Below are 3,758 nucleotides of genomic sequence, written 5' to 3' on the forward strand. Positions count from 1 at the left end.
TATAAAATTCATTGTTACTTTTCCTTATGCTTTTAAAATGTAAAGTTCTTTTTTTGTTTTCTTTTGGTATTCCCATGGGATACAGTGTCTAATTCAATGAAAATTCCACTTTTTTCAAAGATATGGCCTCTTTCTGCCTAAAATGTCTCATGTCTAATTTGTAGTCAGATATGTCAGATAATCCTTGTTATTCCAAATTTTATTATTTAAACTCTCACAGTTTGAATTCATGAATTAACAGATTTGGATATATTTTTACATGCATTCTTTACAACCGGAGATTTTACTAATTGCTATCTCAAACTCCAGAAAATAAAAAAAAATATTTAAATAATGTTTTGTTATCTCCTAATCTGTGCTGTTCCGAATAAAGGAAGTCAACAGATACTGGTAGCAAGGAGCATTGAAGGCGGGTTGTAGGTCAAGGCATGGGAATCACACTCTCTTTTACAATCCATTGGACCATTTCATGAGTTTTGCATTGTTAAAAGCCTCTTGATAGCAATTCACTCCCATTTGATTACTTTGAAAAAAAAAATCTAACTCTGCCACCATTGGCCTACAATAGTGTACATAAGGTAGGCTCTGCTAGCTCCAGCTTAACTCCCGCCATATGCCCTGCTGATAATTCTGCTCAAGCCTCATTAGCCTTTCACTTCTGCATCTTTCCCACCTTTAACTATTTTACCCACTCTCTCTTCTTTCTGAAAAATGTTTCCCTTTTTTCTCGCAATAGACTCCTCCTTACCTTTCAATTCTATACATAAGTGACATACTTAGAAAGGATTATGATTGGCACTCTAGAAAACATATGCAAGTCCATTCATTCATTATTCATTCATTCATTCATTCATTTCACAGATATTAACTGAGTGCTACTATGGGTCAGATACTTTGCAAGGCTCTAGAGATATGATGTACATCAGCCATATTGGGTCTGTACCTTCATGGGCCTTACATTCTAACAAACCGTGATGTTACCTGGAGTTACTCTCTGCTGCCTGCATCTGTTCCCACTCTCTAGCTCTACTGCATGTATGCTTATTTTAAATTTAACACTTATTGCAGTCTGGAGTTTTTTTCATTGGCTTATTTTTCACAACCATATAATACTAGGAACTCCAGGAACTATGTCTCATTCACCATGAGACTGTTGGCACCTAGCACAGTNTTCTGAGTTTTCCTAGTGTGTCTTGCAGACAAAATCATGCATCAGCAAACATGAAATTCATGTTTTGCTAATATATTAAACAGATTGGAACAAATACACATTTTCAAAATAAGGATTAGAATACAACTGACTGTACAAGCCAGTGCAGATACATACCTGTGCTCCTTGTTTCTTTTTGAGAGTGCCCAAGGTGTCTGAGGATGACCAGGGTTAAAACCTACTATTTTGATGACGAAGTATCTATGTTAGGTTTAGTGTTGTATAATCTAGACTTCATTACTGAACGTCAAACTATAATATAATTAGATATTTATCTTTTCATTCCTGACCTATCTGTGTGGTCTTTTTTAATAGAAAGATCTTCATGCCTTACTTTATATGAGTGTGCTTTAAGCTTCGTTGGCCTAAAAAAGTCTTGAAATACTTATTAAAAATGTACATGATCAACTCATTATCCAGAACTGCTAAATCAGAAACATAGGAGGTCTCTAGGTGAGGTCCTGAACCTGTGTCTTTAACAAATATGCAAGGTGATTGTTATGCAAAGTAAACTTTAGAACCATTGCTTTAGACCCACTGAGTCAGAATGGCTGGGGCTGGGGCTCTGATGTCTGCATATTTAATAACCACAGCTAATCATTACCACGAGCATGCAAATTTGAGTACCATTTCTTTACATCAAGAATTTAGCCCAGAAACTTTCTCACTGCCCCGAAGCACATAACCGTGGTTCCTCTGGCAACTGTTTTACCTGGGTGGCCATTTAGCAGAATGTTGGTCCATTTTAACAATCTTCCCATGAGAGCTAGGGTGATTTAGGACAATATAGTAGAAGTGTATTTTAAAACTATAAAGCATAAATGATGTTTGTAAAACCAACTTATAAAAATCAGGGTTTACAAAAGGGCAGGCATAGCATCTGTGGAGGGTAAACTGAACTGTGTGTGTATCTTCTCTGCTACATCTGGAAGCTTATTCTTTACTGTCCTGGACCACTTGGCTGTCTCTGAATTCGTTCCATTCATTGTTGGCTGGGATCTGCCTCTATGGTTTACTGGTACTTGAAATCATACCAGCTGTTCAGGTTTTCCTGTCACCCTTTCAAAGGCTTGTCTGTCTTTCTCTTTTGTTTCTATTCTCTCTCCTTCACACATTTTATTCTTTATTTTTTTAAGCCAGCCACCTATAAAGAATGTGAACTCCCATCTCCTCAGACCAAGCAGAGGCTAGACCAGATGTGACCTGCAATTTGCTGAATGGGGAACAAACATGAGAAAAGCAGCCATCTGCCATCTGTTGCTGCAGAAAGCAGCAGGGCATGCCTGGCATTTCAGCAGGGCTCCCCCGCTGGGAAATGGAAAGAGAAAAAGCATTTGTTTCATTTTCCCCTTTCCTGACCTGACAGCTCCTTTGAGCAACATGGGGAGGAAAGGAGGACATCTTGCCATGAAGCAGTGAAAGCTTATATCTAAATGTTGGAGCTCAATAAATAAACTATTTTGCATTACAAGTTCTAACCTTGCCACGGTTGCCTCTCCTGGGTGGTATTGAGCATCTAATCTCTGTAGTTGTCAGAAAATACAGCAGAATGGCAGGTTCTCTTCTTCCAAATTTCTAATCAGTTTTTCCACTTTTTTTTTTCTTTCTTTCTTTCTCTGAATGCCACACAGGAGGCTCTTTGGGAAGTTAAAGGTAATGAGGCAGGTGTTAGCAGCAGATACAGATAAAAAGCAAGGATTTCTCCTGGATGCTGGGTCCTGGTCTTCCGTGGTCAGGAAACATCTGGTTCACATGTTCAGAAAGGGATGAGTGTGATAGAACAAGTTGCCCCAGTGACATAGACATGTTAACTTGGACCCCTCTCTCTCCTAGCCTGATTGTGTGAACCATGTCATTCCATTCAGACAGGCAGCACTGAGATAGCAATTTCTTTCCAGGATGCATATTCTCAGGAAGGATCTCTTCTGGTCACTGGGGTGAACCATGATGAATAAAAACAGTGCTGGTTCTCATGCTGCCCGTTAACTAACAAGTGATTTTAAAATACATACTTTAAAGAAAGTAAGCTTAATTTTGAAGAAGCCTTTGTCTGTTAATGGAAGTAACCCTGGATTAAAAAATGTTTTCTGCTAGGTAGGGCACCTGGGCTTCCCAGCTCTGTTTAGCCCTTTATATTGCAACTTTAGATTATGTCAAAAACAGACCCCTTTGTTTGTAGAATTGCCATTTTAATCAACCCCAAGTAAATGTAAAGTCGCTGTTAAGATGGTGTTTATACCTTGAATGAATAATGACCCTTATTTGAAGGTGGGTGCTGCTCCAAATGAACAAAACCCACACATCAGAACTCTAGAACCTATGAGTTCACCTCATATTACCATATTACCACAGTATACTATAAGCTTTTGCAGTAATGGACAAGTAAAATATATTTTTGTAACAACCCATAACTTTCAAAAAAAAATCTACTAAGTGACAACCACTGCAGAATATATTCAGTTTGCAAAAATGGGAGTGGCTCTCTTCCCCTAAAGTCCTTGTCATCTCCCTTCCAGGGGGAGAAAGGGCTATTAATAAACACAGCTAT

This window comes from Hipposideros armiger, unplaced genomic scaffold (assembly GCF_001890085.2).
Source record: "Hipposideros armiger isolate ML-2016 unplaced genomic scaffold, ASM189008v1 scaffold_700, whole genome shotgun sequence".
NCBI lineage: Eukaryota > Metazoa > Chordata > Mammalia > Chiroptera > Hipposideridae > Hipposideros > Hipposideros armiger.